Raw genomic sequence first — 12677 nt, forward strand, 5'->3', positions numbered from 1 at the left:
GGTCCCCTGGGCTGTCCCTTCTCCAACACTCTCTCTGCCCCAGGCCCTTGGAATGTGAAAAACTCCCTCTCCGCATGAGAAGACCAACACAGTGGGTGCTTCATAATCATTTGCCAAACGAATGGACATTTATGGAGTGCCTACTGTGTGCCAGGCAGGATTCTAAGCACAGGGGACGCTGTCATGTCCCGAGATGCACAAAAACCCATAAAAACCCTGTCCTCCTGCAGCTGACATTCCAGAGGGGGACACAGACCCAAATAAGCCACTCCACTGTAAAAAAAAAAAAAAAATCATGTCTGCCCTGAACCGCCGAATATGACCTAATTTGGAAATAGCGTCTTCGCACGTGTAAGCGGTTAAGGATCTCGCGATGAAGTTTCAGCTGCAGCCGGAGTTCTTTGCTGTGTGATTCTGCTTTGGACAACCCGAACACGCGGACCGATGCTTAACCATGCTGCGACACTCCTGTCCCCCGCCCTGCTGCATCCATTCAGATCTGAGCGTAAGTGTCACCTCCTCCAGGGAGCCTGCCCTCGCACCTCCTCTGGCCCCCACGGGAGCACGTGTCACCCCTGCTCTGCTGTTCCCTGGAACCCGGCACAAGGTGTAGCACACAGTTGGCACTCAATAAATGTCTGCGGCTTGTGCGAGCTCCAGGCTGCTCTGCCAGGGTCTGTAAATAGCTCTGGCTGAATGACAATGAACATAATGCCAGAACAGGGGGGGCTCACAGTTTGACAGGCAGGTGGGCGCAGGCGGCCACTGGACCCTGGAGCCCCAGCCCCGGCCTGGCTCTGCCCCGAGGCTGCGCCCACAGCGGCCCCGCGGCCTGCTCGTTAAAGCAGGACTTTTACTTAGGCGGGTGCTGCCAATTCTAATTGATTGCAGGCGTCCCCAGGGGGACTCAAGTTCTTGAGGTCGGCAGCTGGGCAGGATCCAGGCGGAGGCAGGAGGGAGGGAAGCCGCTCCAGGGGAAGCAGCAAGGCGCAGAGGCTGGGCCTGCCGCCCACTGCACTCCCTTCTCCAGCCCCCCCGGACTGGGGGACCCCCTGACCTGCGGGCTCAAGGTCAGGGGGCCGATGTGACCCCATCCCAGGCTGTGCGAGCTCCTGGTATGTTTGATGTTCGTACACTTGGTCGGGCTAAGAACACGCACAAACCAGCAGGTGTTCAGGTTGAGAGGTAGTGCAGCCTGGTGGTTAGACTCCCGGGCAGGGCTTGGATCTAATGGTTCTGTGCCTCAGTTTTCCCATCTGTAAAATGGGCCCATAATAGTAATACTGCCTTCTTCGTGGGGCTTCTTGGGGATTTAAATAAATGCATACTTAGGAAATGTTGAAGCTGGCATCTGGCCCATTCTAGGTGTTCTATGGTACTTGTTATTTATGCATTCATCGAGTTTTATTTTTAATTTTTATTTTTTGAAAAGGTGGGGTCTTGCTATGTTGCCCAGGCTGGACTCAAACAAAACTCTGGCCTCAAGCAGTCCTCCCACCTCAGCCTCCCAAAGTGCTGGGATTACAGGTGTGAGCCACTACGCCCAGCCCACGGTACTAGCATTGATGGAGCACCTACTGTGTGCCAGGCCGAGCGGTTATAGCGGGGAACAAAACTTGCACAAATCCCTGTCCTGATGGAGCTGACATTCAAATGGGGAGGGAGAGTAAAGCTGACTAGAAAGTAAATGTCGGTAGGCTGTGCGCTGTGGCTCACTCCTGTAGTCCCAGCACTCTGGGAGGCCAAGGCGGGAGGATCACTCGAGGCCAGGAGTTTGAGGTTGCAGTGAGCTATGATGACACCACTGCACTCTACCTAGGACAACAGAGCAAGACTCTATCTCAAAAAATAAAGTGAATGTTGGAGCATGTTGGCAGAACACACACACACCCACAGAGGCTAAATATAGTGAAAACACACACGTACACACATGCACACACCGGAGAGGCAGGTTCTGTGATTGTTCCCATTTCATAGATGGAGTAGATGAGGCTCTGACACTAAAAGAAAATGGTCTTATTGGGGGACCCATAGTTTCTCCACCAGTTCATGCCCCATGTGGCCCCAGGGCCTTTGCATTGCATTGGCTGAAGACACCTGCATTCAGGCCCAGCTATTCAGACATAGCCTGTGAGCTGGCAGGCGGGGCAGGCCAGACCGGGGGCGGGATGGGGAGTCCCACTTCCCAGCCGTCATCCAAGGCTTTTCCTGCCTCAGCCCCCCAACTTCTTAAAGCTGCTTCCAGCTTTCCATCCTCCCTGGAGACGCCTCGTTACCATTGCCGGGGCTGACAGGCAAGAACCTGTGGCCTCCTGGGCTTTGGAAGCAACGCATTAAAATCAAAACCAACAACCCCCACATGGAGACCCTCAGGCCCCTGGGCTGTGAGCCCCTGGCCACCTGCTGTCACTTTTAGCCCGTGCTTTGTGGGCTGAAGGGGACAGATTTTGGAGCCGCTTGGGAATTGCCCAACGCATCGGAAACTGGTAATAAGCTTCATTAGGATAATGATTTTAATTATTATCTAATAAAAGCGCACTCAGCAGCATCGTTGTGGGGACGTTTGCACTGTTAAAGACACGCCCCACCTTTGAAACCCCCTCCACTGATCCCACGTCCCTCTCTGGGGACCACCCCATGTTTCTGCTGCTCTATATAGCGAAATTCCAAGAGTCATCTGTCTACACCTGCTGTCTACACTTCCCTGTGCCCCGTTCCCTCCTGAATCTGCTCCAGGGGGGCTCTCACGCCCCCCATGCCCTCTTGAGGTAGTCAGCCCTGCAAGGAGGGGGTTTTGTCTGTTCTGTTCCTGGCCGGCTCCCCCCGGCCTGGAATAGTACCTGGAATGCAGTAGGTGCTCAGTAAGTGTTTGCTGACAGAGCGAATGGCTAGATGCTCTTTTAGACCCTGTCCTGGAATTGATTCCAGAAGCTTTCGATCTACTTGGAACCCTTCCCAGTAGAGTGTGCCCCACCCACCCCTCCCACCCACATCTCAGTGTGGACCAAGCTCAGAGCTCCCTATAGGAGAAGGATGGAAACCAACCCACCCATCGACCCATAATCCATATATCCACCCATCCACCCGCCCACCCATCAGCTCACCCATCCACCCACCCGCTCACCCACCCATCCACCCATCCATCCACCCACCATCCACTCACCCACCCACCCATCCACCCACCCATCCACCCACCCATCCGTCTATCCACCCACCCATCCACTCACCCATCCATCCACCCACCCATCCACCCATCCACTCACCCACCCATCCATTTAACCACCCTCCATCCATCCATTCTCCTTTCCTCTCACCTCCTGCGTTCATTCACTCAGAAGCAGGCTGAGCCCTGTGCCCGTCTCTCTTCCCACTCCTAGTTGCTCTGTGCCCTTGAGCCGGGCCCTCGCCCTCTCTGGGCCTCCCTTCCCTCCTCAGCACCGTGGGTCGATCACAGCACAGACCTCCCAGGCCACACTTCGCTGTTAATTTGCTGTGACAGGCAGGAATGGGTCATGGTTAAGAGCACAGTCTGGAGTTGGAATCCCTGCTCTGTCTTTTCCCTGCTGTGTGACCTTGGACAAGTGACAGAACCTCTCTGAGCCTCAGTTTCTCCATCTGTAAAATGGGGATATAATAGCACCTGCCTTCCTGGGGACCGCTGGGGGATTAAGTGCCATTACATGTGCTGTGTGTCCAGTTCAGTAAGTGCTGAGGGGCTGTCAGCGTTGTTTACGGTAACCCCCGGAGGCAGGGCACGGCTGTGGGGTGCCCGGCGGGCTGATGTCCCTCGAACTCAGAAATGGAAGCAGCTGGCCAGAGCACCCACCTTGGTGGCTGCTGGGGCAGGTGGAGGGGGCAGGGGGAAGCTGCCACTTCTGCTTGGAGCGGGAGAGCCGGGGGCTGCTGGCCCAGCAGTGTCAGCTGAGGACCCCCCAGGCGCACCCGCTTTCGAGCAGAACGTCCACCCGCACCTCCTCCGCGCCTGGGAGCCACAGGCCAGGCTGGGGGCAGTGGGGCCCTCGCTCTGCGCTGTCTCGGATCATCCTGATGGGGACAGAGTTAGAGAGAGTTCTGCTGGGTGCGGTGGCGCACGCCTGTAGTCCCAGCACTCTGGGAGGCCAAGGCGAGAGGATCGCTTGAGCCCAGGAGTTCGAGGCTGCAGTGAGCTGCGACAATGTCACTGCGCTCCAGCTTGGGACTACGACGCCCGCACACGCACGGCCTCTCTGACCCTCACGAGAGGCACAAACCCGCAGGGCGAAATAGCAGGAACAGCTCCACGTACTGAGGACGTCCTGCAAGTGTGTGCACGCACAGGAACAGACTGCTTTCAGGGTCTCGGCGACCTCATGAAGCGGATGCTGTTATAACCCCCATTTCGTGGATGGGGAAACTGAGGCACGGTGAGGCAACCTGGTCTGGTGGTCGCACAGCCGGTAAGTGTCAGCCTGAGTTTGACCCCTGGGCTGTGCCAAGTGTCTTATTGTGCATACGGTACCCAGGGGGGGTTTGGAGAATAGCCGGGAAGCAGGTGCTGCCGTCCGCCCATTGTGGAGATGTGGAAACTGAGGCTATGGGTCATTTGGGGAGAAAACAGAGGGCCTGGGCTGCAGCCCAAGTCCATGGCCCCGAGAATGAGGTTTCTTAACTATTCTGGTCGCCAGATGTTCTCTGGGCCTCGGTTTCCCTATCTGTAAAGTGAGTCTAGTTGCAGAACCCAGCCAGGAGGGCGGTCAGGACGAGCACATCGGGCAGGCGTGGAGGACCCCGTTGTGGGGCCCGAAGAGGAAGGAAGGGCGTTGAGCGACTTGGGGGGTGCACTGGGGACAGTGTGGGGACAGGTTTCCCATGGCCTTGTCTCTCCCACCTGCAGGCAGTCAGATCTGCCTCTGCCACCCCCTGCTTGAGACCCCCAGGGTCTCTCTGGTCACCTTGCCCCTGTTGTCCCCTCCCAGGGAACAGCGCGGCCTCTGTGTCCCGGCTCGCGGTTTGCCAGCGTTGCCCAGAGACGCGTGGGCAGCAGGCGGCTCCCGTCCCCTGCCCGCAGACCCCTGCCCGCCCAGCCGCCGGGACCCCGGGCGCGGGACAATGGGCCGGCCAGGGGAGGAGGGGGCCTGGCGGGCTCGGTGGCTTTGGGGGCCTGGGAACCAGGCGGCTTGGGGTTGGCGTGCGGGGAGAGGGGGCCCCAGAGGGGGCGGGTTGGGAGGGGCTCAGGGAGGGCTGGGGGTGCACAAAGGGAGTGGATGCAGCTTAGCCCCCTCCCCCCAGCGGCTGCAGAAACTGGGGCCACCCCCTCCCCCTGGCACCGCGCCCCCTCCAGCCACAACAGGTGTGGGGGTTCTGAGGAAGGAATACAAAACGCGATCCCTTTCGGAAGCCGAGTGCCGCGGTCCTGCGTTGCTCTAAATAGGGACAGACACAGCTGATGGGAGCGGGGGTGGGGGTCCGAGGGAACCTCGAGGGCCTGAGAGGGAGGGAGGGGAGGGCACGGGGTGTAGGGGCTGACCCTGAGCCCTGGGGACACGGTGAGGTTTCGGGATGGACAGAAACCCGGTGACGTGAGACACCACTCCTGACTTCGTGCCCTGGGGCCCCGGGGGCAGACAGAACTTAGGGGGGGCCCTCCCTCCAGGCCTCACCTGTTCCCCGCCTTGCCCCCGCCCCTCTCGCAGCCCCACCCCTTTGCCGAGCACCCCGTCACCCGCTCTTTCAGGGGTTGTCTCTTCCGGGACAGTCAGATTAGAATCTCTGCAGCAACGGCCTCAGAGTTTGGGACTCGGAGCCGCTGGGACCCCAGACCCTGCCTTTTCCGGGCACAGCGGACATCTGCAGGGACCCCCTACCCCACGCACCAGTCCCGAGCTGGGCTCCCCTGAGCAGGAGCCCACCGGGGGGCCCTCCCTCCATCCCAATCCAAACCCTCTTCACAGCCCGGTGTACCCTCCGCACCCGCAGCTGGTTTCCCACACAGGAGCCCGGGTGTCCCCAACTTTGAAATGCAGGGTAGGTGGAAATTCCGACTTCCTTCCTGCATCTGTTCCTGCATATGATTCAACAGACGTTTAATGAGCACCTACTGTCTGCAAACCTGTGCTGGGGGCTGGGGATCTAGGAGTGACCCTGACACAGCCAGCGTCCCCCCCCACCGTGGGGCTCACAGTGTGGTGGGCAAGGTGAGGGTCAGGGAGCCCTGATGGGGGGCGCACAGGCAGCTCTAGGGGATCTGGTGGCTGGTGGGTCCCGGAAGGCTTTCTTTCCACAGGAAGTGTCAGCTAAGCTTCCGGCTAAAGCGATAAGTTAGAGGCCAGGGGAGGGTGTTCCAGGCAGCGGGAACAGCAAGTGCAAAGGCCCTGGGGCAGGAGCAAGAGCCCGGGCTGGCAGACCCACTTTTGCCATTGATTTGCTGTGTGTCCCGGACAAGGGGCTGCGCCTTTCTGAGCCGTAGATTCCACATCCGTAAAGGGTGCTCCTAACACATTGCTCAGCGAAAAGACTCAACAGGGCACTGGCCACATAGTAGGCACTCAATAAATATTTGCCACATCATGGGCCAGGCGCGGTGGCTCACGCCTGTAATCCCGGCACTTTGGGGGAGGCTGAGGCAGGAGGATCGCTTGAGCCCAGGAGTTGGAGGCTGCAGGGAGCTGTGATGACGCCACTGCACTCCAGCAGCCTGGACGCCAGAGCAAGACCCTGTCTCTTAAAAGAAAAAGAATGCCAAATGTTGACAAAGGCATTGAGGCTCTAGCAGATGACCACGGAAGAGGAGGCGTGTGGCTCCTGTCTGGGGGTGGGTGGGTTGGGGCAGCTTGTGACCTCTTTTTTCTGGCCGAGGCCACCCCCATTCCCCTGGGCCCCTCCTCCCTGGCCCGCCAGCCCCGTGCCAGCTGTCCCACCATGTGTGCACCAGCCTGTCAAGAGAGGCGCCTGTTCCGGAACACCTGATGCCTCGCTTCCCAGGGATTTCACAGGGACAGGTCCACGGAAGTTCAGCTGCCACACGGGCTTAACCCTGGAGCCTGAGCGCCGGGTCCTCAGAGGCCCGACGCTGTTGTCTCTTGACCTCATTGAGGCCCTGGCCCTGTCCCAACATTAGCTGGAAAGACCTCACTTCAACTCCTAAGCCCTGACATTGCCTGGCTGTGTAGCCTTGGGAAAAGTAGTCAACCTCTCTGGTCATTTCCACCAAGAATAATCACAGCTAACAAACACATCCTCAGTGCCTATTATGGGCCAGGGGCTGGGCTCAGGAGCCATTCAGTGGGACGGCAGGGACCCGTGGGGTCAGCAGTGTACATCTCTTGTGCTCGTAGTGCCCATGGCGGGCACTGCACAAAGAGGAACGTCATTTTTATGGCTGTTGTCGCAATGGTCGTTACTGTTACACGTGTTAAAAGAAAATGTAGCTGAAACTTAGAAATCAGGTAGAAGAGAATGCCACTTGAGTGTTGGATTCCTCACTGGGGTGTTGACAGCCCTCACAGATTACGTCATCTCACCTCGCCGTCCAATGGAACAGCCACAAATGACTACGTAGATTTAAATTGAAATCGATTAAGACCAAAAAAAAAATTCAAAGTTCAATTGCTCACGTGCACTAGCCACAGTTTACGTGGCTGCAGAGACACGTGGCTGATGGCTACTGTCTTAGACAGCGTAGATTTCAAGACACGTTTGTCACTGCAGAAAGTTCTGTTGGGACTGTGCTCTGGGAGAAAGCGCTTCTACTAGAACTTGCTCTTTCACCTCTGGCGAGAGCCCCGGCCCTGCGAGGCTTCAGTCAACTCGATCATTTCTGTCGGGTAGAAAAGAGAAACTCAATGATGGCTTTATTGCGATATAGATCATGAGCTAGTTTTAGCTAGCCTAATCTTATTCTAACCCTTTTTTTTAATTTTTAGAGACAGGGTCTTGCTCTGTTGCCCAGGCTGGAGTGCAGTGGTGCGATCACAGCTCACTGCAGCCTCCAACTCCTGGGCTCAAGCGATCCTCCTGCCTCAGCCTCCCGAGTAGCTGGGACTACAGGCACATGCCACCACGCCTGGCTAATTTTTCTATTTTTTGTAGAGATGGGGTCTCGCTGTGTTGCCCAGGCTGGTCTCCAACTCCAGGCCTCAAGGGATCCTCCTGCCTCTACCTCCCAAAGTGCTGGGATTGCAGGCATGAGCCACCGCACCTGGCCTCTGACATTCTTTAAAAAAAAAAAAAAGAAAGAAAATCTCCATAGATACCCAATTTCTCAAATGCTCTTAACGCCAGCCTGACAATTTCACTGGCTGCCTAAATGAGTTAATGAATCACTGACACGTGTTTACTTGACATTTGAGTGAGTCAAGGTTTCAACTTTCTCAGAACCTCGGGTTGACATGGCCATTTTGCAAATGGGGAAACTGAGGCCAGATCCCTGCCTCTCCCCTCCCAAGCCCAGGGGTCCAGTCCTTGCACACCTGGCTCTCGTCATCCAAGTACCCACCCCTGCCCAACTCCCAGAAGCCGCGCTGAGAACCTGTCTTCCTCCTGCGGCAGCCAAGAACCAGGTCAGCCCAACGCTGGGACATCAAAGGGAATCTATAAATACAGTTGCAGGAGGAAAAATAGACACTTCTCTGGCCCCTCCTGGTCTTCCTTCTCTCCCACTCCAGAGCTTTCCCAGCTGGGCTCCCACCCCAGGAGCTGGGCTGAAGCCTCCAACCTCAGGGACCCCCTTACAGGAAAGCAGTGCAGGGGAACAGCTGATGGCACCTCAGTTTCCCCCAGTGAGCTCGACCTCCTCCGCCCTCCCCTCCCCCACCAGGCATCGCTGTCCCTGGGAGGTGCAGATGAGATTCCAAGCTACAGGGGACGATTCCCAGGTTGTCCAAATCACTGGATCCCAGAACCCTGACTATAAACCCTCCCATGGCTACCTAGTGCCCTTCAGATAAAATACAAACTTTTTCCCACGTCCCCATCCCTTCCCAGTCCTCCCCTCCTCCCTCTGGGGCCTCCTGGCTGTGTCTCCTGCCCCAGGGCCTTTGCACAGGCGTGCCCTCTGCCCTTCCTCTATTTCTTCCCCAAAGTAGCTCCTGCTGCTCCTTCAGGTCTCAGCTCAAATGTCACCTCCTCGGAGACGCCACCTCCTTTGTCATATCCGTCTCCCTGCCTCAGTTTCCCCACTTGTAAACCAGGGTGGGAATCCCATACGTTGCTCCCTTTGGGAAGCCGCCTGCCTCATTTATCATTAAAGTTACTATTTCCCCTGCGAAAAGCTCGCCTGCTTCTGTAGACTCGTGTAATCGATATGCTAATTAATGCAGATTTTATGTAAATGACACGTGTGTTTATTTCTCCCCAGAAATTTCCCACTGGCCTCCGGGATCTCTGAAGCTGGGGACGGGGGAGCTGTCTCAGCCCAAGTCCCCTGGGGACCCACCCGCACTTAAGGAGAAGCATTCCAGGAGCATCCAGAGGCTTCCCTACCCCTTCCTCCTCCCTGGCCTCCAAGGTTTGCCCAAAGGTGGTGGGTGGGGATGGGGGTGGAAATTTGGAGACCTAGGCTGTCCTGGGTCCCTGCCCTGGGGCTCCCAGGCTGGTGTAAGGCAGGATTCAAACTGAGATGTTCACTTGGGGAATGAAGGAGGAGGGGTTGACCAGGTGAACCTGGAAGGAGAGGGAGGCAGAGGCCGGTGCAAAGGCCCTGGGGCAGGCAAAAGCTTGGAGCCTTTGAGTCATTGAATAAATTCCAAAGGCTCTGTCACCCTCCTGCCCTCCCTCTTCCTGCCTTCTGCTGTTTCCCCTACACATAGGCTCCGTCCTGCCTCAGGGCCTTTGCACGGCTGTGCCCGCCTACCCGGGCCCTCTTTCCCTACATACCCGCATGATTTCCAACCTCTTCTTCAGGTCTCTGCTCAGCTGTCACCTCCTCAGGGAGGCCCCCCCAACTACCTGTTTAAAATCTACCCCCCACACACCCCCTACTCCCATCTTCTCTTCCTTGCTTCATTTTTCTTGTTAGCATCCTCTGGTCTGGAATAGATTTCTCCCGTGTATTTGTTTCTCCCCCAGCAGAATGTCAGCGGCAGAGGCCAGAGACTTCTATCTGTTGTGTTCCCCGCTATGCATCTCGAGTGGCTAGAACGAGCCAGGCACACAGTAGGTGCTTAATAAGTACTTGTTGAATAACTTAATCCTCTTCTACTACCCTGATCTCTGAACTCTGCCACGATGGGGGCAGCACTGTGTCCTAGGCACCACCTAGTTGGTAGAACCTGGCACACAGTAGGTGCTTAATAAAGTTAGCTGAGCAAATAGGCCGGCAAGGATCAAGACCCACAAGGCCCGCTGAAGACATCGGAGGTTCTGCAGCCGAGGCCGGGCTGGATCCAGGTGGGGCGCGAAGGGTGTGGGTGTGACCTCAGTGCCCGCCAACACCCCTCCACACGCTGATGTCAGTGTCACCTGTGTGGCCAGCCCTGGAGTGCCACTAGCCGAGGTCATTCACACACACGCCCTCCACTATCACTGTCTGTGTTTGCTGTTGTTGTCCTTCCCCAATAACACTTCTGATTTTCTTTCTACTTTTTATTTAAATTGTGGCAAAACACAGATGACATAAAATTCACCGTTTCAGCTGTTCTTAAGTGCACAGCTCGGCGGCATCAGAGCATTCACATTGCCGTGCCACTGTCGCCACCCTCCTTCTCCAGAACTTTCTCGTCTTCCCAACTGAAGCTCTGTCCCCACGAAACACTCACTCCCCACCCCCTCCCCAGCCCCTGGCACCCACCATCCTGCTTCCTGTCTCTGCGGATCTGACGCCTCCAGGGACCTCCTGTGAGTGGAGTCACACAGAATTTGTCCCTCTGCGTCTGGCGTCTCTCACTGAGCACGATGTCCTCAAGGTCCATCCACGCACGGCTGTAGCCCGTGTCAGAGCCTCGTCCCTTTTCGCGGTTGCGTGATATTCCAGCGTGTGGATGGACCGCACCGTGTGTGTTCATCCGTGGACACTTGGGCTGTCTCCACCTCTCGGCTGTTGCGAATCGTGCTGCTGTGACCACTGGCGTACACGTATCTGTCCTACCTGTCTGCTTCTATCTCTGTTGACAACGCCCCGAACAGTCTCAGGGACATCAAAGCTCCTTCTCACAACTTCAAGGGAGGATGATGGTCAGGAAAAACCTCCAAGAGGAAGAAACACAGGATTTCAGAACCTCCTGGTGGAGGAGAAGAAAACCCACCTCTATTAAGCACCTACTGTATGCCAGGGCCTGGCATCTTTGGAATTGAAACAACTTGCTCATGGCAACTGGCCAAGCAAGGGTTTGGATTCCAGTCTGTGAGCCGCAGAGAGCACATCCATTTTAATGCCTGCTTGGTTGCCTCTGACGAGGGGAGGCTCACCACTCCATCATTGATTAGGAAATCAATGAGCAAGATGACCTTAGAGGAAACAAAACGGGGTAGGAAACAGCTGTCCCTCCAAAATTGGGGACAGAGGCAGAGAAGGGGACATTGGTGGGGAACAGCTTCCCAGACAGTGGGAACAGCAAGTGCAAAGGCCCAGTGGCAGGACGTGTCCACTAGACTGGGATGGGGAGTCCAGAGGAGGGGCCATTGTGAACAGGGAGAATGTGACAGCTCCCCCTGCTCAAATGGCATTCGCCTCCTGCCCTCTGTGCCTCAGTTTCCTGTCCATACCCACCAGAACTTGAAGATCCCTGGATGCCCCCACCCTACTTCCCTGTTAGGGGACCAGGATGCCACTCGTCTCATTTGCATATGCAGAAGACACCTTGCGCGAGGGGTTTCTGGGACTACCCAGATCGCATCTGGCCTTTCTGGGGGATTTCTGAGCCGGAGGAAGCCCTATAATTGCTCTTTAATTTCCACTTACAAATCACGCAGCGGATACTGCTGTTTATGTCTCTAATCTAATATTTCCCGGGTCCAAGTGTGGCGCTTTTAGCTCCCGCCAGACACACAGGGTCTGAGGGGCTGCAGACGGGGGCGGGTCTCAGGCTGGGCAGCCCCCATCGTCTCCCCGCTGCCAGCCTGGCTGAAGGCCTACTGTGTGCCCAGGCCTCACATATACATCCCCTCTCCCGATGAGGGGGGCAGGCAGAGCCATGGAGGGGGGTTCTGGGCAAACTCTGGGGCCAGGCGTCCTGGGTTCGAATCCCTGCCCCCCACTCAAAATGTACAAAGTGCCTGGAGCTGTGCAGTGCACACAGTAGGTGCTTAAGAAGTGCTCCTGGAGTTATTATTTCACTGGATACCCCAGCTCCATCCTGGGGGTTGTGGCGGCCACCATTATGCCCTGTTTTGCTGAGAAGGAAAGTCAGTATCCCTGGCCACCCCCTCATTCAACTTGGCCTCAGTTTCCCCCTTGATACAATGAGGACAGACCCTGGGGAGCTCTCAGACCCTCACTCCTTCATTCGTTCTTTCATTCATTCAACACATTAGTTGGGTGCCTACTGTGCGCCATGTCCTGTTTTAGACTCTGGACACAGTGGAGACTCAGGTCCTGCCCCAGAAGGGTGACAGCCTGGGAGAGGAAGAAGAAGAAAAACAAGGAGATGGATACGAGAAATCCTGGTTGCAATAAGTTCAGTAAAGCCATCAAAGCAGGGCAAGGGAAGACTAGGAGGGGTGATTATTTAAATGAGGGGAGGTTGGGGGAACGTTGGAATTGA

Source organism: Propithecus coquereli, unplaced genomic scaffold, assembly GCF_000956105.1.
Source record: "Propithecus coquereli isolate 6110/MARCELLA unplaced genomic scaffold, Pcoq_1.0 Scaffold241, whole genome shotgun sequence".
In the NCBI taxonomy this organism is placed as follows: Eukaryota; Metazoa; Chordata; class Mammalia; order Primates; family Indriidae; genus Propithecus; species Propithecus coquereli.